General features: G+C 52.8%; 1 protein-coding gene across 2 annotated transcripts in view; it reads right to left on the minus strand.

Moving 5' to 3' along the window:
• MIPOL1 (mirror-image polydactyly 1) overlaps positions 1–25,473 on the minus strand; it is a 680,101-nt gene that overhangs the window by 80,674 nt on the left and 573,954 nt on the right. The window lies entirely within an intron of this gene.

Genomic DNA, 25,473 nt, shown 5'->3' on the forward strand with positions numbered 1-25,473 from the left:
GTAGCTCGAGAGTCCTTGAACCTGACTAGGGCAGAGTGTGCCTTTTCCCCAAAAAGGAAGGTTCCCTCAAAGGCATGCCCATCAGTTTAGCCTGGACATCCCCCAAGAAGCCAGTTGATTGAAGTCAGCATGGCGCCTCAATGCCACTGTTGTTGAAACCGACCTGCCTAGTGCATCAGTTGTATCTGAACCAGACCATATGGTGAACTTTGCTGCATCTCTTCCATCCTTGACCACTTGAGAGAGCACAGGCCGGGCCTCCTGTAGGACCTGTGGCAGCACCTGTGCAAACGTCTCCCACAGGAAATTGAAGAAACGGCCCAAAAAGCATGCAGTATTCACCGACCGCAATACCAGGCTGGAGGAAGAAAACAATTTCTTCCCAAATGCATTCGACCTGTTGGATTCCCTATCTGGAGGGGCGGAAGGGAACGCGCCCTTGGACGAGGAGGCCTGCACCACTATACTCTCTGGGGTGGGATGCTGGCTGAGGAACTTAGGGTCACCCGGAGCGGGACGATGGCAGCGTGCAATCGTCCTATTCACAGGAGGCCCTGTGCCTATTATCGGACTACATGCCAAGAAGGATGTCTGTAAGTGCTTTAGTAAAGAGGAAAAGGGGTCCGGAAGTGGAATCCCCAGGTAGAAGCACCTCGATCAGGAGATTAGTCCGGACCCGCACTGAGGGCAGCTCTGGTCCAAGGACCTCAGCTGCCCTCTTCACCACAATGGCATAGGATGCCCCCTCCTCCGTAGCCACTGTTGGCAGATAGAGCATGCTAGCATCTGGGGAGGTGTCCAGTCCACCGGCCTTCCCAAGTTCCCCATACCAGTCCAAATTCTCCTCAGAGACTACCTGGTGCTCCAGAGGGTACACAGACCCCTCTTATTCCTCTCCTGAGCCTAGAACATCCTCAGAGTGCTTAGGCGACAACAGAGAATACCTGGGTTCAATCGGTGCTGGAATCGACATTGTGCAACGTAGTTCCGGATCCGTGTCTTAGGGGATGAGGATGGGGCTAGTGCAGCCGATGGGCACCGGTGACACCACAGGCATCGACTTAAGGTCCGATGCGGGGAAGGTCGTGATGGCACGACCGGCGTTGACTCAAATCCGGAATCAGATCCTTGAGGACCCAACACGCCATGACAGAAGATGACTGTGTCGAACCCGATAAGGCCACTTGCGACTACACGGGGCCCAAAGGCTCACCAGTGGGGTCGTTCTGCTCAAACACGCAGCGCATGACCTCGTAAAATTAATTTAATGGAGTGCGAGTTGCTCCAGCTCCTGGAAAGGGTGGGAGGCTCGAAGTCAACTCTGGCTTCGGCTCCGAGGAACCATGCCTGGAGCATCAGTGCTCCTTACCTCTCTCGATGACGGACACCAGCCGAGGTGAAGGGGAAGTCCGCTTGGATTTCATCTTTTTCTCATGCCTCTCCCCAGAGTGTCCTCGAATGGGATGAAGAGGACTTAGGGCTCCAGGAGTGGTCCCGCAAACTCCTTTTCTTCGATAGGGACTGGGACCTCCATGGAGTCTCGCTGGTTGGTGTTGACTACCGGGCTGCGAGGAACTTCATCGCTCGCTCCCTCAAGGCCTTTGGAGACATGGTCAGGCAATCCGAGCACGACTTCGAATAGTGGTCGCGCTTGAGACACCAGAGACAGAAGAGGTGGGGATCGGTAACCGACATCATGCGGTGGCAAGCACCACACGGCTTGAAATCTGTCTTTCTCGAAGACATCCCTCTCACACAAAGTAGAACAAGCATTTGCAATGCAATAGATCTCGTAGTTACACGAGTTTAAGATATTGGCATTGTAAATGACAATACCTTTTATTTATGTTTTTAAAACGAAAATAAAAATAAAAGGCATTGTTATTTGCAATGTCAATAGCTCAAACTCGCGTAAATACGAGACCTATTGCATTGCAAATGCTTGTTTGCAGGGCCAGCATGCTAGCCCTGCAGACTTTAACAGTCTGCCGCATACAGGATCCACGTTTTAATCAAGGAAAGTCGGGAGCAGGGGCGAGGGAGGGTTGACCCCTGCCAGCCAGCAGTTATATTGCACATATTATGCTGGCACACAGAGGGTGTAGTGCTGCGAGGGGTGATTTATTGCGCTGACTAGCTAGGGCTGTGTATCTGAACTGCGCATGCAAGTTGGTTGGTATTTTGCTTGTGGCCAGTTTGACCTGTACAGTTCAGGCTTTCTTAGTCATTGTAGACACACAGCCCCAGTGCTCTTGGGTGGAGCGTTGTGTTAGTCTATCTCAGCCAATCTTCACAGTGCTCTTATTCTGTTTACTATTATAAATAGCACGAGAGCACAGATTTCATTGGCTGAAGTGCATGGTGCTAGTTTCCCCATGCGTAGGATACACAGCTCTTCGGTGCAGCAGATAGCGAGTGGGATTTGAAAGTCGGTCCGGGATGTGGAAAGAAGGAAAGGTAAGGTGATTGTGTTTTATTATTTGATTCCTGTGTACTGTAAAGTGTAACTGGTGCTCGTGTAAAGCGCTCCCATACTGTCAGACTGATTTTGCGCTATGTAAATAGTGGCAATAAAACCAAACATTTGTAGCAGCTGCGTGATGCTCCTAATGGCCTTGTGACAACAAAAATGTATACTATGAATGCCCCGCTATTTTCGAGAAACACCAGCCGCCACTGGACGTCGGAAGGGACCCAAGGGAGGGTAGGTCTTGGTAAGTGGGCATCCATGTTGTGCAAGCACTTGGGCAGCCCTCGATGCTTGCCATCATGTCAGAGTCCCTCTTTGTCCTTGACAAAAATAGTTGGTGGGCTATCCAAAGAGGGGGCACTAAAGGGGTTGGGCAGTGGAGTTGGCCGTCTGCTCTCTGGCAGAGAGTTGAGTGCTCCTACGGTGGAACAAGCGATTGGTAACCCGTGCAGGTTGAATCCTGTGCAATACCTGTGTAGGTCCAGTGGCTGCAGAGACGGCACCTGGTGCGGATTGTGACTCATATAGACTATTCAAGATCAGATGTAAGAACTAATTTTCTCTTGCAGTCCGGCAGGTACACTGGGGCTGTGAAGGGCGAAAGTAGAAAGCCGGCAGGAATGATCACGAGCGCAGGACGCGAACATGTAAAACAAAACAGAAGCAGCTCCACATCCGGACCAGGGAGGAGACCTGGGAGGGCGAGGGCTGCCCGCGCATGCGCGGTATCTGCGGCTCGTGCCCAGTGGCAGCGCGTGCGGCCGGTGCAGGCGGCGCGTGCGGCTGGTGCAGGCAGCGCCTGTCCCCTTCTAGGGCTCCTGTGGTGAAGAGGGAACCCTGGCGTCAGAGAGGAAGTGCAGGAGTTCATGTCCTTGGTCCCAGGAGGGGGCCCAGGTGAAGAGCGGCAGATAGTGTGGGGCTCCCATGACCGAGGAGAGAGCCCGGCGTCGTGCTGGCAGAAGTACAGAGGAGCTGGAGTGCTCCGGAAGCGCGCCGCAGCCAGCCGCCGTTCAGGAGGATGGCACCAGAGGAGGAGTTCCCCCCGCAGACCGGGTGAGTGGGGGATTCTCCGTTTGTGCAGTGGTTGTGCAGATGAAGGCACAATGTCCAGGTTTATTCTCCAACGATGGGGCGAGTTTATTTAAAAGCCCCTTTTGGAGGCCAGAAGTAAAAGTGAGCGCGTGTGTGCATAAAAAAAAAGAGAAAGTGAAACTGCATGCTGCCTTGCGAGGATGGAAGGGGGACAGGAGATGTGCACGACCTCCATTCGCCCTGCGCGTGCCCATCTCCTGTCTCCCTTCCGAGGCAAGTCAGCAACAATAAAACTCGCTGGCAACAGCGCTTCGCGCTGCGTCGCCAGGTGCGAGACCTAGAAAAACCTCAGAATTAGATAAAAGTCGAGAAAAAAATCTGCCAAAAAGTGGCAGAGGGGTAGCTCTGCCCGGATCAGCGCTTTGCATGTACAGCTCTGCGAGGTGTTTAACCCGGTTCATTTTGCCTACCCAGGAGTTAAAACTAGGAACCTCACAGGATCTCCAGTTTTGCAAAAGGAAGGATTTGGCAACCAGAGTGGTGATAACGAGATATTGTGCAGTAATTTGCCTGTGTGGAGCACACATGCCACAAAGATCCCCGAAGGGGTCTGAGTAATGCAAACCTGCAGCTCATCACTAATAAACTGACATATCTTAATCCAGAAAGGGGAAAGAGAGGGGCTTGTAAGACATATGTGCAACCAGTCACCCTTATAGTACCCGCATCTAAAGCAAGCTGCTGGGTACATTCTCTAGATGCGGTAGGGAGTGTAATACAACATCCATTTGGAATAGAAAGCCACCCTTTTAAATGTTGCTCCACAGGTACCTCTGTGGGCTGACAGAAACCAATCCTGAGAGAGAGGCAATGCCAAGAGGAAGAAGAACACAATCAAAGTACAGAGGAAACGCAGTTGTACGAAATGAACCATGCAGAGTGTGGGGAAGTCCAACCCACAGCTTCACAGAAAACACCCTAGAGAGAGAGAGACTGGAATCCAAAGAAGCTGGAAACAAACTCCAGGTATTTGTAAAATCCAATCTCAAAATAAGGAGCAAATCCAAAATGTAATGGAACTCAATCAAAAGAGTGAAAAAACTATTGAGAGATTGGAGAGACCCAATCCAGAGAGTGATGCAACCCAATCCAGAGTGTGATGCAACCCTACGTCAATCCAGAGAGTAATGCAACCCTACGTCAATCCAGAGAGTGATGCAACCCAATCCAGAGAGTGATGCAACCCTACGTCAATCGAGAGAGTGATACAACCCTACGTCAATCCAAAGAGTGATGCAACCCAATCCAGAGTCTGATGCAACTCTACGTCAATCCAGAGAGTGACGGAACCCAAACCAGAGAGTGACGCAACCCAAACCAGAGAGTGACGCAACCCAAACCAGAGAGTGACGCAACCCAAACCAGAGAGTGATGCAACCCAAACCAGAGAGTGATGCAACCCAATCCAGAGAACGATGCAACCCTACGTCGATCCAGAGAGTGATGCAACCCAATCCAGAGAGTGATGCAACCCTGCGTCAATACAGAGAGTGATGCAACCCAATCCAGAGAGTGATGCAACCCAATCCAGAGAGTGATGCAACCCTACGTCAATTCAGAGAGTGATGCAGCCCTACGTCAATCCAGAGAGTGATGCAACCCAATCTAGAGAGTGATGCAAGCCAAACCAGAGAGTGATGCAACCCAAACCAGAGAGTAATGCAACCCTACATCAATCCAGAGAGTGACACAACCCAATCCACAGAGTGATATAACCCAATCCAGAGTGTGATTCAACCCTATGTCAATCAAGAGAGTGACGGAACCCAAACCAGAGTGACGCAACCCAATCCAGAGAGCGATGCAACCCTATGTCAATCAAGAGAGTGATGCAACCCAATCCAGAGAGCGATGCAACCCTACGTCAATCCAGAGAGTGATGCAACCCAATCCAGAGAGCGATGCAACCCAGTCCAGAGAGTGATGCAACCCAATCCAGAGTGTGATGCAATCCTACGTCAATCCAGAGAGTGATGCAACCCTACGTCAATCCAGAGAGTGATGCAACCCAATCCAGAGTGTGATGCAACCCAATCCAGAGTGTGATGCAACCCTACGTCAATCCAGAGAGTGATGCAATCCTACGTCAATCCAGAGTGATGCAATCCTATGTCAATCCAGAGAGTGACGCAACCCAATCCAGAGAGTGATGCAACCCTACGTCAATCCAGAAAGTGATGCAACCCAATCCAGAGTGATGCAACCCTACGTCAATACAGAGAGTGATGCAACCCAATCCAGAGTGTGATGCAACCGAATCCAGAGTGTGATGCAACCCTACGTCAATCCAGAGAGTGGTGCAACCCAATCCAGAGAGGAATGCAACCCAATCCAGAGAGTGATGCACCCCAATCCAGAGAGTGATGCAACCCTAGGTCAATCCAGAGAGTGACGCAACCCAATTCAGAGAGCGATGCAACCCTACGTCAATCCAGAGAGTGATGCAATCCCATCCAGAGTGTGATGCAACCCTACGTCAATCCAGAGAGTGATGCAACCCAATCCAGAGAGCGATGCAACCCTACGTCAATCCAGAGAGTGATGCAACCCAATCCAGAGTGTGATGCAACCCTACGTCAATCCAGAGAGTGATGCAACCCTACGTCAATCCAGAGAGTGATGCAACCCAATCCAAAGAGTGATGCAACCCAATCCAGAGAGTGATGCAACCCAATCCAGAGTGTGATGCAACCCTACGTCAATCCAGAGAGTGATGTAACCCTACGTCAATCCAGAGAGTGATGCGACCCAATCCAGAGAGTGATGCAACCCAAACCAGAGAGTGACGCAACCCAATCCAGAGAGTGATGCAACCCAATCCAGAGAGTGACGCAACACAATCCAGAGAGTGACGCAACACAATCCAGAGAGTGACGCAACCCAATTCAGAGAGTGACGCAACTCAATCCAGAGAGTGACGCAACCCAATCCAGAGAGTGACCCAACCCAATCCAGAGAACGACGCAACCCAATCCAGAGAGCGACACGACCCAATCCAGAGAGTGACGCGACCCAATTCAGGAAGTGACGCAACCCAATCCAGAGAGTGACGCGACCCAATCCAGAGAGTGACGAGACCCAATCCAGAGAGTGACGCAACCCAATTCAGAGAGTGACGCAACCCAATCCAGAGAGTGACGCAACCCAATCCAGAGAGTGACGCAACCCAATCCAGAGAGCGACACGACCCAATCCAGAGAGTGACGCGACCCAATTCAGGAAGTGACGCAACCCAATCCAGAGAGTGACGCGACCCAATCCAGAGAGTGACGAGACCCAATCCAGAGAGTGACGCAACCCAATTCAGAGAGTGACGCAACCCAATCCAGAGAGTGACGCAACCCAATCCAGAGAGTGAAGCAACCCAATCCAGAGAGTGACGCAACCCAATCCAGAGAGTGACACGACCCAGATGCAACCCAATCCAGACAGTGACGAGACCCAATCCAGAGAATGACGTGACCCAATCCAGAGAATGACGTGACCCAATCCAGAGAGTGACGCAACCCAATCCAGAGAGTGACGGAACCCAAACCAGAGAGTGACGCAACCCAAACCAGAGAGTGATGCAACCCAATCCAGAGAGCGATGCAACCCTACGTCGATCCAGAGAGTGATGCAACTCAATCCAGAGAGTGATGCAACCCAATCCAGAGTGTGATGCAACCCAATCCAGAGAGTGATGCAACCCAATCCAGAGAGTGATGCAACCCTACGTCAATACAGAGAGTGATGCAACCCAATCCAGAGAGCGATGCAACCCTACATCAATCCAGAGAGTGATGCAACCCAATCCAGAGAGTGATGCAACCCTACGTCAATCCAGAGAGTGATGCAACCCAATCCAGAGAGTAATGCAACCCTGCGTCAATCCAGAGAGTGACACAACCCAATCCAGAGAGTGATGCAACCCAATCCAGAGTGTGATGCAACCCTATGTCAATCCAGAGAGTGATGCAACCCAAACGAGAGAGTGAAGCAACCCAATCCAAAGAGTGATGCAACCCTACGTCAATCCAGAGAGTGATGCAACCCAAACCAGAGAGTGATGCAACCCTATGTCAAACCAGAGAGTGATGCAACCCTACGTCAATCCAGAGAGTGATGCAACCCAAACCAGAGAGTGACGCAACCCAATCCAGAGAGTGATGCAACCCTACGTCAATCCAGAGAGTGATGCAACCCAAACCAGAGAGTGACACAACCCAATCCAGAGAGTGATGCAACCCTACGTCAATCCAGAGAGTGATGCAACCCTACGTCAATCCAGAGAGTGATGCAACCCAAACCAGAGAGTGACGCAACCCAATCCAGAGAGTGATACAACCCTACGTCAATCCAGAGAGTGATGCAATCCAAACCAGAGAGTGACACAACCCAATCCAGAGAGTGATGCAACCCTACGTCAATCCAGAGAGTGATGCAACCCAATCCAGAGAGTGATGCAACTCTACGTCAATCCAGAGAGTGATGCAACCCAATCCAGAGAGTAATGCAACCCTGCGTCAATCCAGAGAGTGACACAACCCAATCCAGAGAGTGATGCAACCCAATCCAGAGTGTGATGCAACCCTATGTCAATCCAGAGAGTGATGCAACCCAAACCAGAGAGTGAAGCAACCCAATCCAAAGAGTGATGCAACCCTACGTCAATCCAGAGAGTGATGCAACCCAAACCAGAGAGTGATGCAACCCTATGTCAAACCAGAGAGTGATGCAACCCTACGTCAATCCAGAGAGTGATGCAACCCAAACCAGAGAGTGACGCAACCCAATCCAGAGAGTGATGCAACCCTACGTCAATCCAGAGAGTGATGCAACCCAAACCAGAGAGTGACGCAACCCAATCCAGAGAGTGATGCAACCCTACGTCAATCCAGAGAGTGATGCAACCCAATCCAGAGAGTGATGCAACCCTGCGTCAATACAGAGAGTGATGCAACCCAATCCAGAGAGTGATGCAACCCAATCCAGAGAGTGATGCAACCCTACGTCAATTCAGAGAGTGATGCAGCCCTACGTCAATCCAGAGAGTGATGCAACCCAATCTAGAGAGTGATGCAAGCCAAACCAGAGAGTGATGCAACCCAAACCAGAGAGTAATGCAACCCTACATCAATCCAGAGAGTGACGCAACCCAATCCACAGAGTGATGTAACCCAATCCAGAGTGTGATTCAACCCTATGTCAATCAAGAGAGTGACGGAACCCAAACCAGAGTGACGCAACCCAATCCAGAGAGCGATGCAACCCTATGTCAATCAAGAGAGTGATGCAACCCAATCCAGAGAGCGATGCAACCCTACGTCAATCCAGAGAGTGATGCAACCCAATCCAGAGAGCGATGCAACCCAGTCCAGAGAGTGATGCAACCCAATCCAGAGTGTGATGCAATCCTACGTCAATCCAGAGAGTGATGCAACCCTACGTCAATCCAGAGAGTGATGCAACCCAATCCAGAGTGTGATGCAACCCAATCCAGAGTGTGATGCAACCCTACGTCAATCCAGAGAGTGATGCAATCCTACGTCAATCCAGAGTGATGCAATCCTATGTCAATCCAGAGAGTGACGCAACCCAAACCAGAGAGTGACGCAACCCAATCCAGAGAGTGATGCAACCCTACGTCAATCCAGAAAGTGATGCAACCCAATCCAGAGTGATGCAACCCTACGTCAATACAGAGAGTGATGCAACCCAATTCAGAGTGTGATGCAACCGAATCCAGAGTGTGATGCAAACCTACGTCAATCCAGAGAGTGGTGCAACCCAATCCAGAAAGGGATGCAACCCAATCCAGAGAGTGATGCACTCCAATCCAGAGAGTGATGCAACCCTAGGTCAATCCAGAGAGTGACGCAACCCAATTCAGAGAGCGATGCAACCCTATGTCAATCCAGAGAGTGATGCAATCCCATCCAGAGTGTGATGCAACCCTACGTCAGTCCAGAGAGTGATGCAACCCAATCCAGAGAGCGATGCAACCCTACGTCAATCCAGAGAGTGATGCAACCCAATCCAGAGTGTGATGCAACCCTACGTCAATCCAGAGAGTGATGCAACCCTACGTCAATCCAGAGAGTGATGCAACCCAATCCAAAGAGTGATGCAACCCAATCCAGAGAGTGATGCAACCCAATCCAGAGTGTGATGCAACCCTACGTCAATCCAGAGAGTGATGCAACCCAATCCAAAGAGTGATGCAACCCAATCCAGAGAGTGATGCAACCCAATCCAGAGTGTGATGCAACCCTACGTCAATCCAGAGAGTGATGTAACCCTACGTCAATCCAGAGAGTGATGCGACCCAATCCAGAGAGTGATGCAACCCAAACCAGAGAGTGACGCAACCCAATCCAGAGAGTGATGCAACCCAATCCAGAGAGTGACGCAACACAATCCAGAGAGTGACGCAACACAATTCAGAGAGTGACGCAACCCAATCCAGAGAGTGACGCAACCCAATCCAGAGAGTGACACAACCCAATCCAGAGAACGACGCAACCCAATCCAGAGAGCGACACGACCCAATCCAGGAAGTGACGCAACCCAATCCAGAGAGTGACGCGACCCAATCCAGAGAGTGACGCAACCCAATCCAGAGAGTGAAGCAACCCAATCCAGAGAGTGACGCAACCCAATCCAGAGAGTGACACGACCCAGATGCAACCCAATCCAGACAGTGACGAGACCCAATCCAGAGAATGACGTGACCCAATCCAGAGAATGACGTGACCCAATCCAGAGAGTGACGCAACCCAATCCAGAGAGTGACGGAACCCAAACCAGAGAGTGACGCAACCCAAACCAGAGAGTGATGCAACCCAATCCAGAGAGCGATGCAACCCTACGTCGATCCAGAGAGTGATGCAACTCAATCCAGAGAGTGATGCAACCCAATCCAGAGTGTGATGCAACCCAATCCAGAGAGTGATGCAACCCTACGTCAATACAGAGAGTGATGCAACCCAATCCAGAGAGCGATGCAACCCTACATCAATCCAGAGAGTGATGCAACCCAATCCAGAGAGTGATGCAACCCTACGTCAATCCAGAGAGTGATGCAACCCAATCCAGAGAGTAATGCAACCCTGCGTCAATCCAGAGAGTGACACAACCCAATCCAGAGAGTGATGCAACCCAATCCAGAGTGTGATGCAACCCTATGTCAATCCAGAGAATGATGCAACCCAAACCAGAGAGTGAAGCAACCCAATCCAAAGAGTGATGCAACCCTACGTCAATCCAGAGAGTGATGCAACCCAAACCAGAGAGTGATGCAACCCTATGTCAAACCAGAGAGTGATGCAACCCTACGTCAATCCAGAGAGTGATGCAACCCAAACCAGAGTGACGCAACCCAATCCAGAGAGTGATGCAACCCTACGTCAATCCAGAGAGTGATGCAACCCAAACCAGAGAGTGACGCAACCCAATCCAGAGAGTGATGCAACCCTACGTCAATCCAGAGAGTGATGCAACCCAATCCAGAGAGTGATGCAACCCTGTGTCAATACAGAGAGTGATGCAACCCAATCCAGAGAGTGATGCAACCCAATCCAGAGAGTGATGCAACCCTACGTCAATTCAGAGAGTGATGCAGCCCTACGTCAATCCAGAGAGTGATGCAACCCAATCTAGAGAGTGATGCAAGCCAAACCAGAGAGTGATGCAACCCAAACCAGAGAGTAATGCAACCCTACATCAATCCAGAGAGTGACGCAAACCAATCCAGAGAGTGACAAGACCCAATCCAGAGAGTGACGCAACCCAATCCAGAGAGTGACGCAACCCAATCCAGAGAGTGACGCAACCCAATCCAGAGAGTGACGCAACCCAATCCAGAGAGTGACACGACCCAGATGCAACCCAATCCAGACAGTGATGAGACCCAATCCAGAGAATGACGTGACCCAATCCAGAGAATGACGTGACCCAATCCAGAGAGTGACGCAACCCAATCCAGAAGGTGACGGAACCCAAACCAGAGAGTGACGCAACCCAATCCAGAGAGCGATGCAACCCTACGTCGATCCAGAGAGTGATGCAACTCAATCCAGAGAGTGATGCAACCCAATCCAGAGTGTGATGCAACCCAATCCAGAGAGTGATGCAACCCAATCCAGAGAGTGATGCAACCCTACGTCAATACAGAGAGTGATGCAACCCAATCCAGAGAGCGATGCAACCCTACATCAATCCAGAGAGTGATGCAACCCAATCCAGAGAGTGATGCAACCCTACGTCAATCCAGAGAGTGATGCAACCCAATCCAGAGAGTAATGCAACCCTGCGTCAATCCAGAGAGTGACACAACCCAATCCAGAGAGTGATGCAACCCAATCCAGAGTGTGATGCAACCCTATGTCAATCCAGAGAGTGATGCAACCCAAACCAGAGAGTGAAGCAACCCAATCCAAAGAGTGATGCAACCCTACGTCAATCCAGAGAGTGATGCAACCCAAACCAGAGAGTGATGCAACCCTATGTCAAACCAGAGAGTGATGCAACCCTACGTCAATCCAGAGAGTGATGCAACCCAAACCAGAGAGTGACGCAACCCAATCCAGAGAGTGATGCAACCCTACGTCAAACCAGAGAGTGATGCAACCCAAACCAGAGAGTGACGCAACCCAATCCAGAGAGTGATGCAACCCTACGTCAATCCAGAGAGTGATGCAACCCAATCCAGAGAGTGATGCAACCCTGCGTCAATACAGAGAGTGATGCAACCCAATCCAGAGAGTGATGCAACCCAATCCAGAGAGTGATGCAACCCTACGTCAATTCAGAGAGTGATGCAGCCCTGCGTCAATCCAGAGAGTGATGCAACCCAATCTAGAGAGTGATGCAAGCCAAACCAGAGAGTGATGCAACCCAAACCAGAGAGTAATGCAACCCTACATCAATCCAGAGAGTGACGCAACCCAAACCAGAGAGTGTCGCAACCCAAACCAGAGAGTGACACAACCCAATCCAGAGAGTGACGCAACCCAATCCAGAGAGTGATGCAACCCAATCCAGAGAGCGATGCAACCCTAGGTCAATCCAGAGAGTGATGCAACCCAATCCAGTGAGTGGCGCAACCCTATGTCAATCCAGGGAGTGACGCAACCCAAACCAGAGAGTGACGCAACCCAAACCAGAGAGTGACGCAACCCAAACCAGAGAGTGACGCAACCCAATCCAGAGAGCGATGCAACCCTACGTCGATCCAGAGAGTGATGCAACTCAATCCAGAGAGTGATGCAACCCAATCCAGAGTGTGATGCAACCCAATCCAGAGAGTGATGCAACCCAATCCAGAGAGTGATGCAACCCTACGTCAATACAGAGAGTGATGCAACCCAATCCAGAGAGCGATGCAACCCTACATCAATCCAGAGAGTGATGCAACCCAATCCAGAGAGTGATGCAACCCTACGTCAATCCAGAGAGTGATGCAACCCAATCCAGAGAGTAATGCAACCCTGCGTCAATCCAGAGAGTGACACAACCCAATCCAGAGAGTGATGCAACCCAATCCAGAGTGTGATGCAACCCTATGTCAATCCAGAGAGTGATGCAACCCAAACCAGAGAGTGAAGCAACCCAAACCAGAGAGTGACGCAACCCAAACCAGAGAGTGACGCAACCCAATCCAGAGAGCGATGCAACCCTACGTCGATCCAGAGAGTGATGCAACTCAATCCAGAGAGTGATGCAACCCAATCCAGAGTGTGATGCAACCCAATCCAGAGAGTGATGCAACCCAATCCAGAGTGTGATGCAACCCAATCCAGAGAGTGATGCAACCCAATCCAGAGAGTGATGCAACCCTACGTCAATACAGAGAGTGATGCAACCCAATCCAGAGAGCGATGCAACCCTACATCAATCCAGAGAGTGATGCAACCCAATCCAGAGAGTGATGCAACCCTACGTCAATCCAGAGAGTGATGCAACCCAATCCAGAGAGTAATGCAACCCTGCGTCAATCCAGAGAGTGACACAACCCAATCCAGAGAGTGATGCAACCCAAACCAGAGAGTGATGCAACCCTATGTCAAACCAGAGAGTGATGCAACCCTACGTCAATCCAGAGAGTGATGCAACCCAAACCAGAGAGTGACGCAACCCAATCCAGAGAGTGATGCAACCCTACGTCAATCCAGAGAGTGATGCAACCCAAACCAGAGAGTGACGCAACCCAATCCAGAGAGTGATGCAACCCTACGTCAATCCAGAGAGTGATGCAACCCAATCCAGAGAGTGATGCAACCCTGCGTCAATACAGAGAGTGATGCAACCCAATCCAGAGAGTGATGCAACCCAATCCAGAGTGATGCAACCCTACGTCAATTCAGAGAGTGATGCAGCCCTGCGTCAATCCAGAGAGTGATGCAACCCAATCTAGAGAGTGATGCAAGCCAAACCAGAGAGTGATGCAACCCAAACCAGAGAGTAATGCAACCCTACATCAATCCAGAGAGTGACGCAACCCAAACCAGAGAGTGTCGCAACCCAAACCAGAGAGTGACACAACCCAATCCAGAGAGTGACGCAACCCAATCCAGAGAGTGATGCAACCCAATCCAGAGAGCGATGCAACCCTAGGTCAATCCAGAGAGTGATGCAACCCAATCCAGTGAGTGACGCAACCCTATGTCAATCCAGGGAGTGACGCAACCCAAACCAGAGAGTGACGCAACCCAAACCAGAGAGTGACGCAACCCAAACCAGAGAGTGACGCAACCCAAACCAGAGAGTGACGCAACCCAAACCAGAGAGTGATGCAACCCAATCCAGAGTGTGATGCAACCCAATCCAGAGAGCGATGCAACCCAATCCAGAGAGTGATGCAACCCAATACAGAGAGTGATGCAACCCTACGTCAATTCAGAGAATGATGCAGCCCTACGTCAATCCAGAGAGTGTTGCAACCCAATCTAGAGAGTGATGCAAGCCAAACCAGAGAGTGATGCAACCCAAACCAGAGAGTAATGCAACCCTACATCAATCCAGAGAGTGACGCAACCCAAACCAGAGAGTGACGCAACCCAAACCAGAGAGTGACACAACCCAATCCAGAGAGTGATGCAACCCAATCCAGAGAGTGATGCAACCCAATCCACAGAGCGATGCAACCCTAGGTCAATCCAGAGAGTGATGCAACCCAATCCAGAGAGTGACGCAACCCTATGTCAATCCAGGGAGTGACGCAACCCAAACCAGAGAGTGACGCAACCCAAACCAGAGAGTGATGCAACCCAAACCAGAGAGTGACGCAACTCAAACCAGAGAGTGACGCAACCCAAACCAGAGAGTGACGCAACCCAAACCAGAGAGTGATGCAACCCAATCCAGAGTGTGATGCAACCCAATCCAGAGAGTGATGCAACCCTACGTCAATACAGAGAGTGATGCAACCCAATCCACCTCTGCCCCCTGGTACCACCTCTGCCCCCTGGTACCACCTCTGCCCCCTGGTACCACCTCTGCACCCCATGGCACCTCTGCCCCCGGTGCCACCTCTGCCCCCTGGTACCATCTCTGCCACTGGTTCCACCTCTGCCCGCTGGTACCACCTCTGCACCCCATGGCACCTCTGCCCCTTGGTACCACCTCTGCCCCCTGGTTCCACCTCTGCCCCTTGGTACCACCTCTGCCCCCTGGTTCCACCTCTGCCCCCTGGTACCACCTCTGCCCCCTGGTACCACCTCTGCCCCCGGTGCCACCTCTGCCCCTTGGTACCACCTCTGCGCCCCATGGCACCTCTGCCCCTTGGTACCACCTCTGCCCCCTGGTTCCACCTCTGCCCCCTGGTACCACCTCTGCCCCCTGGTTCCACCTCTGCCCCCTGGTACCACCTCTGCCCCCTGGTACCACCTCTGCCCCCTGGTTCCACCTCTGCCCGCTGGTACCACCTCTGCACCCCATGGCACCTCTGCCCCCGGTGCCACCTCTGCCCCTTGGTACCACCTCTGCACCCCATGGCACCTCTGCCCCCGGTGCCACCTCTGCCCCCGGTGCCACCTCTGCCCCTTGGTACCACCTCTGTGCCCCATGGCACCTCTGCCCCTTGGTTCCACCTCCGCCCCGACCTCATCAAGGGCACCCTCTCAGGGCCTCTTGTTGGTGCCCTGAGCCCTCGTCAGAGGGGCAGGGGGGGTTTGCTCAGGGCTCAGATGTCCCCGCGCTGCAGCGAAGAGTTTAATATCTCTGGGAATGTCAGAGCGGGAAGAACACGACACAATATCACCGAGTAATGAGACGATATTAATGCAGCTGACATATAGCGCCGCCACGCCTATATATAGACTATCAGATGAAATTAAGAGGCCGAGAGGAGACATGAAAAGATACATCTTCAAGTATTACCTTCCTGACTCCAGATGTCAGGGGTTCCAAGAGAGGGGGGGGCAGGTACAGCTCCAAGTGAAAGGAAGCCATGTGCATGAACAGCTCCACGTGTGAGGGAAGCCGTGTGTGCAGGTACAGCTCCATGTGCAAATGAAGCGGTGGCTGCAGGTACAGCTCCATGTGCAAAGGAAGCGGTGGCTGCATGTACAGCTCCATGTGTGAAGGAAGCGGTGGCTGCAGGTACAGCTCCATGTGTGAAGGAAGCGGTGGCTGCATGTACAGCTCCGTGTGTGAAGGAAGCGATGGCTGCATGTACAGCTCCATGTGTGAAGGAAGCGGTGGCTGCATGTACAGCTCCATGTGTAAAGGAAGCGGTGGCTGCATATACAGCTCCACGTGTGAAGGAAGCCGTGTGTGCATGTACAGCTCCATGTGTGAAGGAAGCGGTGGCTGCATGTACAGCTCCATGTGTAAAGGAAGCGGTAACTGCATGTACAGCTCCATGTGTGAAGGAAGCGGTGGCTGCATGTACAGCTCCATGTGCAAAGGAAGCGGTGGCTGCATGTACAGCTCCATGTGTGAAGGAAGCGGTGGCAGCATGTACAGCTCCATGTGTGAAGGAAGCGGTGGCTGCAGGTACAGCTCCATGTGCAAAGGAAGCGGTGGCTGCATGAACAGCTCCATGTGTGAAGGAAGCGGTGGCTGCATGCACAGCTCCGTGTGTGAAGGAAGCGATGGCTGCATGTACAGCTCCATGTGTGAAGGAAGCGGTGGCTGCATGTACAGCTCCATGTGTAAAGGAAGCGGTGGCTGCATATACAGCTCCACGTGTGAAGGAAGCCGTGTGTGCAAGTACAGCTCCATGTGTGAAGGAAGCGGTGGCTGCATGTACAGCTCCATGTGTAAAGGAAGCGGTAACTGCATGTACAGCTCCATGTGTGAAGGAAGCGGTGGCTGCATGTACAGCTCCATGTGCAAAGGAAGCGGTGGCTGCATGTACAGCTCCATGTGTGAAGGAAGCGGTGGCTGCAGGTACAGCTCCATGTGCAAAGGAAGCAGTGGCTGCATGAACAGCTCCATGTGTAAAGGGAGCGGTGGCTGCATGCACAGCTCCATGTGTGAAGGAAGCGGTGGCTGCATGTACAGCTCCAAGTGTAAAGGAAGCGGTGGCTGCAGGTACAGCTCCATGTGTGAAGGGAGCGGTGGCTGCATGTACAGCTCCGTGTGTAAAGGAAGCGGAGGCTGCATGTACAGCTCCATGTGTGAAGGAAGCGGTGGCTGCATGTACAGCTCCATGTGTAAAGGAAGCGGTGGCTGCATGTACAGCTCCGTGTGTGAAGGAAGCCGTGTGTGCATGTACAGCTCCATGTGTAAAGGAAGCGGTGGCTGCAGGTACAGCTCCATGTGTGAAGGAAGCGGTGGCTGCATGCACAGCTCCACGTGTGAAGGAAGCGGTGGCTGCATGAACAGCTCCACGTGTGAGGGAAGCCGTGTGTGCATGTACAGCTCCATGTGTAAAGGAAGCGGTGGCTGCAGGTACAGCTCCATGTGTGAAGGAAGCGGTGGCTGCAGGTACAGCTCCATGTGTGAAGGAAGCGGTGGCTGCATGTACAGCTCCAAGTGAAAGGAAGCGGTGGCTGCATGTACAGCTCCAAGTGAAAGGAAGCGGAGGCTGCATGTACAGCTCCATGTGCACAGGAAGTGGTGGCTGCAGGTACAGCTCCATGTGTAAAGGAAGCGGTGGCTGCATGTACAGCTCCATGTGTGAAGGAAGCGGTGGCTGCATGTACAGCTCCATGTGTAAAGGAAGCGGTAACTACATGTACAGCCCCACGTGTGAAGGAAGCGCTGGCTGCATGTACAGCTCCATGTGTGAAGGAAGCAGTGGCTGCATGTACAGCTCCATGTGTGAAGGAAGCAGTGGCTGCATGTACAGCTCCATGTGTGAAGGAAGCGGTGGCTGCATGTACAGCTCCAAGTGAAAGGAAGTGGTGGCTGCAGGTACAGCTCCATGTGTAAAGGAAGCGGTAACTGCATGTACAGCTCCATGTGTGAAGGAAGTGCTGGCTGCATGTACACCTCCATGTGTGAAGGAAGCGATGGCTGCATGTACAGCTCCATGTGTGAAGGAAGCGATGGCTGCATGTACAGCTCCATGTGTGAAGGAAGCGGTAACTGCATGTACAGCTCCATGTGTGAAGGAAGCGAGGGCTGCATGTACAGCTCCATGTGTAAAGGAAGCGGTGGCTGCATGTACAGCTCCATGTGTGAAGGAAGCGGTGGCTGCATGTACAGCTCCGTGTGTGAAGGAAGCGGTGACTGCAGGTACAGCTTCGTGTGTGAAGGAAGCGGTCACTGCATGTACAGCTCCATGTGTGAAGGAAGCGGTGGCTGCATGTACAGCTCCATGTGTGAAGGAAGCGATGGCTGCATGTACAGCTCCATGTGCAAAGGAAGCGGTGGCTGCATGTACAGCTCCATGAGTGAAGGAAGCGGTGGCTGCAGGTACAGCTCCATGTGTGAAGGAAGCGGTCACTGCATGTACAGCTCCATGTGTGAAGGAAGCGGTGGCTGCATGTACAGCTCCATGTGTGAAGGAAGCGATGGCTGCATGTACAGCTCCATGTGCAAAGGAAGCGGTGGCTGCATGTACAGCTCCATGAGTGAAGGAAGCGGTGGCTGCATGTACAGCTCCATGTGCAAAGGAAGCGGTGGCTGCATGTACAGCTCCATGAGTGAAGGAAGCGGTGGCTGCAGGTACAGCTCCACGTGTGAAGGAAGCGGTGGCTGCAGGTACAGCTCCATGTGTGAAGGAAGCGGTGGCTGCATGTACAGCTCCATGTGTGAAGGAAGCGATGGCTGCATGTACAGCTCCATGTGCAAAGGAAGCGGTGGCTGCAGGTACAGCTCCATGTGTGAAGGAAGCGGTGGCTGCAGGTACAGCTCAGTTTGTGAAGGAAGCGATAGCTGCATGTACAGCTCCATGTGTGAAGGAAGCGGTGGCTGCATGTACAGCTCCATGTGTAAAGGAAGCAGTGGCTGCATGTACAGCTCCATGTGTGAAGGAAGCGAAGGCTGCATGTACAGCTCCATGTGTGAAGGAAGCGGTGGCTGAATGTACAGCTCCATGTGCAAAGGAAGCGGTGGCTGCAGGTACAGCTCCATGTGCAAAGGAAGCGGTGGCTGCAGGTACAGCTCCATGTGTGAAGGAAGTGATGGCTGCATGTACAGCTCCATGTGTAAAGGAAGCGGAGGCTGCAGGTACAGCTCCATGTGTGAAGGAAGCGGTGGCTGCATGTACAGCTCCGTGTGTAAAGGAAGCGGTGGCTGCAGGTACAGCTCCATGTGTGAAGGAAGCTGTGGCTGCAGGTACAGCTCCATGTGTGAAGGAAGCGATGGCTGCATGTACAGCTTCACGTGTAAAGGAAGCGGTGGCTGCAGGTACAGCTCCATGTGTGAAGGAAGCGGTGGCTGCAGGTACAGCTCAGTTTGTGAAGGAAGCGATAGCTGCATGTACAGCTCCATGTGTGAAGGAAGCGGTGGCTGCATGTACAGCTCCATGTGCAAAGGAAGCGGTGGCTGCAGGTACAGCTCCATGTGTGAAGGAAGCGATGGCTGCATGTACAGCTCCATGTGTAAAGGAAGCGGTGGCTGCAGGTACAGCTCCATGTGTGAAGGAAGTGATGGCTGCATGTACAGCTCCATGTGTGAAGGAAGCGCTGGCTGCATGTACAGCTCCATGTGTAAAGGAAGCGGAGGCTGCATGTACAGCTCCATGTGTAAAGGAAGCGGTGGCTGCATGTACAGCTCCATGTGTGAAGGAAGCGGTGGCTGCATGTACAGCTCCATGTGTAAAGGAAGCGGTGGCTGCATGTACAGCTCCATGTGTAAAGGAAGCGGTGGCTGCATGAACAGCTCCATGTGTAAAGGAAGCGGAGGCTGCATGTACAGTTCCACGTGTGAAGGAAGCGGAGGCTGCATGTACAGCTCCACGTGTGAAGGAAGTGGAGGCTGCATGAACAGCTCCATGTGTAAAGGGAGCGGTGGCTGCATGTACAGCTCCATGTGTAAAGGGAGCGGTGGCTGCATGTACAGCTCCATGTGTAAAGGAAGCGGAGGCTGCATGAACAGCTCCATGTGTAAAGGAAGCGGAGGCTGCATGTACAGCTCCACGTGTGAAGGAAGCGGAGGCTGCATGAACAGCTCCATGTGTAAAAGGAGCGGTGGCTGCATGTACAGTTCCACGTGTGAAGGAAGCGGAGGCTGCATGTACAGCTCCATGTGTGAAGGAAGCGGTAACTGCATGTACAGCTCCATGTGTGAAGGAAGCGGAGGCTGCATGTACAGCTCCATGTGTAAAGGAAGCGGTGGCTGCAGGTACAGCTCCATGTGTGAAGGAAGCGGTAACTGCATGTACAGCTCCATGTGTAAAGGAAGCAGTGGCTGCATGTACAGCTCCATGTGTGAAGGAAGCGATGGCTGCATGTACAGCTCCATGTGCAAAGGAAGCGGTGGCTGCATGTACAGTTCCACGTGTGAAGGAAGCCGTGTGTGCATGTACAGCTCCATGTGTGAAGGAAGCGGTAACTGCATGTACAGCTCCATGTGTGAAGGAAGCGGAGGCTGCATGTACAGCTCCATGTGTAAAGGAAGCGGTGGCTGCAGGTACAGCTCCATGTGTGAAGGAAGCGGTAACTGCATGTACAGCTCCATGTGTAAAGGAAGCAGTGGCTGCATGTAAAGCTCCATGTGTGAAGGAAGCGATGGCTGCATGTACAGCTCCATGTGCAAAGGAAGCGGTGGCTGCAGGTACAGCTCCATGTGTAAAGGAAGCGGTGGCTGCAGGTACAGCTCCATGTGTGAAGGAAGCTGTGGCTGCAGGTACAGCCCCACGTGTGAAGGAAGCCGTGTGTGCATGTACAGCTCCATGTGTAAAGGAAGCGGTGGCTGCATGTACAGCTCCATGTGTAAAGGAAGCGGTGGCTGCATGTACAGCTCCATGTGTGAAGGAAGCGGTGGCTGCAGGTACAGCTCCGTGTGTGAAGGAAGCGGTGGCTGCATGTACAGCTCCATGTGTAAAGGAAGCGGTGGCTGCATGTACAGCTCCAAGTGTAAAGGAAGCGGAGGCTGCAGGTACAGCTCCATGTGCAAAGGAAGCGGTGGCTGCAGGTACAGCTCCATGTGTAAAGGAAGCGGTGGCTGCAGGTACAGCTCTGTGTGTGAAGGAAGCGGTGGCTGCAGGTACAGCTCCATGTGTGAAGGAAGCGGTGGCTGCATGTACAGCTCCATGTGTGAAGGAAGCGGAGGCTGCATGTACAGCTCCATGTGTGAAGGAAGCCGTGTGCAGGTACAGCTCCATGTGTGAAGGAAGCGGTGGCTGCATGTACAGCTCCATGTGTGAAGGAAGCGGAGGCTGCAGGTACAGCTCCATGTGTGAAGGAAGCGGTGGCTGCATGTACAGCTCCATGTGTAAAGGAAGCGGTGGCTGCAGGTACAGCTCCATGTGTAAAGGAAGCGGTGGCAGCAGGTACAGCTCCATGTGTAAAGGAAGCGGTGGCGGCAGGTACAGCTCCATGTGCGAAGGAAGCGGTGGCTGCAGGTACAGCTCCATGTGTGAAGGAAGCGGTGGCTGCAGGTACAGCTCCATGTGTGAAGGAAGCGATGGCTGCATGTACAGCTCCATGTGTGAAGGAAGCGGTGGCTGCAGGTACAGCTCCATGTGTGAAGGAAGCGGAGGCTGCAGGTACAGCTCCATGTGTGAAGGAAGCGGTGGCTGCATGTACAGCTCCATGTGTGAAGGAAGCGGAGGCTGCAGGTACAGCTCCATGTGTAAAGGAAGCGGAGGCTGCAGGTACAGCTCCATGTGTGAAGGAAGCGGTGGCTGCATGTACAGCTCCGTGTGTAAAGGAAGCGGTGGCTGCAGGTACAGCTCCATGTGTGAAGGAAGCGGTGGCTGCAGGTACAGCTCCATGTGTGAAGGAAGCGATGGCTGCATGTACAGCTCCATGTGCAAAGGAAGCGGTGGCTGCATGTACAGCTCCATGTGTGAAGGAAGCGGTGGCTGCAGGTACAGCTCCATGTGCAAAGGAAGCGGTGGCTGCATGAACAGCTCCATGTGTAAAGGGAGCGGTGGCTGCATGCACAGCTCCATGTGTGAAGGAAGCGGTGGCTGCATGTACAGCTCCAAGTGTAAAGGAAGCGGTGGCTGCAGGTACAGCTCCATGTGTGAAGGGAGCGGTGGCTGCATGTACAGCTCCGTGTGTAAAGGAAGCGGAGGCTGCATGTACAGCTCCATGTGTGAAGGAAGCGGTGGCTGCATGTACAGCTCCATGTGTAAAGGAAGCGGTGGCTGCATGTACAGCTCCGTGTGTGAAGGAAGCCGTGTGTGCATGTACAGCTCCATGTGTAAAGGAAGCGGTGGCTGCAGGTACAGCTCCACGTGTGAAGGAAGCGGTGGCTGCAGGTACAGCTCCATGTGTGAAGGAAGCGGTGGCTGCATGCACAGCTCCACGTGTGAAGGAAGCGGTGGCTGCATGAACAGCTCCACGTGTGAGGGAAGCCGTGTGTGCATGTACAGCTCCATGTGTAAAGGAAGCGGTGGCTGCAGGTACAGCTCCATGTGTGAAGGAAGCGGTGGCTGCAGGTACAGCTCCATGTGTGAAGGAAGCGATGGCTGCATGTACAGCTCCAAGTGAAAGGAAGCGGTGGCTGCATGTACAGCTCCAAGTGAAAGGAAGCGGAGGCTGCATGTACAGCTCCATGTGCACAGGAAGTGGTGGCTGCAGGTACAGCTCCATGTGTAAAGGAAGCGGTGGCTGCATGTACAGCTCCATGTGTGAAGGAAGCGGTGGCTGCATGTACAGCTCCATGTGTAAAGGAAGCGGTAACTACATGTACAGCCCCACGTGTGAAGGAAGCGCTGGCTGCATGTACAGCTCCATGTGTGAAGGAAGCAGTGGCTGCATGTACAGCTCCATGTGTGAAGGAAGCAGTGGCTGCATGTACAGCTCCATGTGTGAAGGAAGCGGTGGCTGCATGTACAGCTCCAAGTGAAAGGAAGTGGTGGCTGCAGGTACAGCTCCATGTGTAAAGGAAGCGGTAACTGCATGTACAGCTCCATGTGTGAAGGAAGTGCTGGCTGCATGTACACCTCCATGTGTGAAGGAAGCGATGGCTGCATGTACAGCTCCATGTGTGAAGGAAGCGATGGCTGCATGTACAGCTCCATGTGTGAAGGAAGCGGTAACTGCATGTACAGCTCCATGTGTGAAGGAAGCGAGGGCTGCATGTACAGCTCCATGTGTAAAGGAAGCGGTGGCTGCATGTACAGCTCCATGTGTGAAGGAAGCGGTGGCTGCATGTACAGCTCCGTGTGTGAAGGAAGCGGTGACTGCAGGTACAGCTTCGTGTGTGAAGGAAGCGGTCACTGCATGTACAGCTCCATGTGTGAAGGAAGCAGTGGCTGCATGTACAGCTCCATGTGTGAAGGAAGCGATGGCTGCATGTACAGCTCCATGTGCAAAGGAAGCGGTGGCTGCATGTACAGCTCCATGAGTGAAGGAAGCGGTGGCTGCAGGTACAGCTCCATGTGTGAAGGAAGCGGTAACTGCATGTACAGCTCCACGTGTGAAGGAAGCGGTGGCTGCAGGTACAGCTCCATGTGTGAAGGAAGCGGTGGCTGCATGTACAGCTCCATGTGTGAAGGAAGCGATGGCTGCATGTACAGCTCCATGTGCAAAGGAAGCGGTGGCTGCAGGTACAGCTCCATGTGTGAAGGAAGCGGTGGCTGCAGGTACAGCTCAGTTTGTGAAGGAAGCGATAGCTGCATGTACAGCTCCATGTGTGAAGGAAGCGGTGGCTGCATGTACAGCTCCATGTGTAAAGGAAGCAGTGGCTGCATGTACAGCTCCATGTGTGAAGGAAGCGATGGCTGCATGTACAGCTCCATGTGTGAAGGAAGCGGTGGCTGAATGTACAGCTCCATGTGCAAAGGAAGCGGTGGCTGCAGGTACAGCTCCATGTGCAAAGGAAGCGGTGGCTGCAGGTACAGCTCCATGTGTGAAGGAAGTGATGGCTGCATGTACAGCTCCATGTGTAAAGGAAGCGGAGGCTGCAGGTACAGCTCCATGTGTGAAGGAAGCGGTGGCTGCATGTACAGCTCCGTGTGTAAAGGAAGCGGTGGCTGCAGGTACAGCTCCATGTGTGAAGGAAGCTGTGGCTGCAGGTACAGCTCCATGTGTGAAGGAAGCGATGGCTGCATGTACAGCTTCACGTGTAAAGGAAGCGGTGGCTGCAGGTACAGCTCCATGTGTGAAGGAAGCGGTGGCTGCAGGTACAGCTCAGTTTGTGAAGGAAGCGATAGCTGCATGTACAGCTCCATGTGTGAAGGAAGCGGTGGCTGCATGTACAGCTCCATGTGCAAAGGAAGCGGTGGCTGCAGGTACAGCTCCATGTGTGAAGGAAGCGATGGCTGCATGTACAGCTCCATGTGTAAAGGAAGCGGTGGCTGCAGGTACAGCTCCATGTGTGAAGGAAGTGATGGCTGCATGTACAGCTCCATGTGTGAAGGAAGCGCTGGCTGCATGTACAGCTCCATGTGTAAAGGAAGCGGAGGCTGCATGTACAGCTCCATGTGTAAAGGAAGCGGTGGCTGCATGTACAGCTCCATGTGTGAAGGAAGCGGTGGCTGCATGTACAGCTCCATGTGTAAAGGAAGCGGTGGCTGCATGTACAGCTCCATGTGTAAAGGAAGCGGTGGCTGCATGAACAGCTCCATGTGTAAAGGAAGCGGAGGCTGCATGTACAGTTCCACGTGTGAAGGAAGCGGAGGCTGCATGTACAGCTCCACGTGTGAAGGAAGTGGAGGCTGCATGAACAGCTCCATGTGTAAAGGGAGCGGTGGCTGCATGTACAGCTCCATGTGTAAAGGGAGCGGTGGCTGCATGTACAGCTCCATGTGTAAAGGAAGCGGAGGCTGCATGAACAGCTCCATGTGTAAAGGAAGCGGAGGCTGCATGTACAGCTCCACGTGTGAAGGAAGCGGAGGCTGCATGAACAGCTCCATGTGTAAAGGGAGCGGTGGCTGCATGTACAGTTCCACGTGTGAAGGAAGCGGAGGCTGCATGTACAGCTCCATGTGTGAAGGAAGCGGTAACTGCATGTACAGCTCCATGTGTGAAGGAAGCGGAGGCTGCATGTACAGCTCCATGTGTAAAGGAAGCGGTGGCTGCAGGTACAGCTCCATGTGTGAAGGAAGCGGTAACTGCATGTACAGCTCCATGTGTAAAGGAAGCAGTGGCTGCATGTACAGCTCCATGTGTGAAGGAAGCGATGGCTGCATGTACAGCTCCATGTGCAAAGGAAGCGGTGGCTGCATGTACAGTTCCACGTGTGAAGGAAGCCGTGTGTGCATGTACAGCTCCATGTGTGAAGGAAGCGGTAACTGCATGTACAGCTCCATGTGTGAAGGAAGCGGAGGCTGCATGTACAGCTCCATGTGTAAAGGAAGCGGTGGCTGCAGGTACAGCTCCATGTGTGAAGGAAGCGGTAACTGCATGTACAGCTCCATG

Source organism: Lissotriton helveticus, chromosome 9 (genome assembly GCF_964261635.1).
Source record: "Lissotriton helveticus chromosome 9, aLisHel1.1, whole genome shotgun sequence".
NCBI classification, from domain to species: Eukaryota; Metazoa; Chordata; class Amphibia; order Caudata; family Salamandridae; genus Lissotriton; species Lissotriton helveticus.